Raw genomic sequence first — 269 nt, forward strand, 5'->3', positions numbered from 1 at the left:
CAAACGGTAATTACCGTGCGGATCACGTCTGCTCTGCGCGCGCCTCCCCGTGTGCGGCATAAAAACGGAAGGGATGCGCGGTTTCTGTGGTGTCAGAACCGTTCAGACGCCACAGAAACAGCGCATCCCTTCAGTGCATTCTGTAACAAAGTTATATTTTAAAAATAGTTTTGTGTCCACACGATGTAAGTGTACATTTTTGTTAATGAATGTAACTTTGAACAATCTCCGTGACCGTGGGGGGGGGGGGTTAAAAGCATGGGAAGGCG

This window comes from Sinocyclocheilus anshuiensis, unplaced genomic scaffold, assembly GCF_001515605.1.
Source record: "Sinocyclocheilus anshuiensis isolate Anshui unplaced genomic scaffold, SAMN03320099.WGS_v1.1 scaffold354, whole genome shotgun sequence".
Taxonomy (NCBI): domain Eukaryota; kingdom Metazoa; phylum Chordata; class Actinopteri; order Cypriniformes; family Cyprinidae; genus Sinocyclocheilus; species Sinocyclocheilus anshuiensis.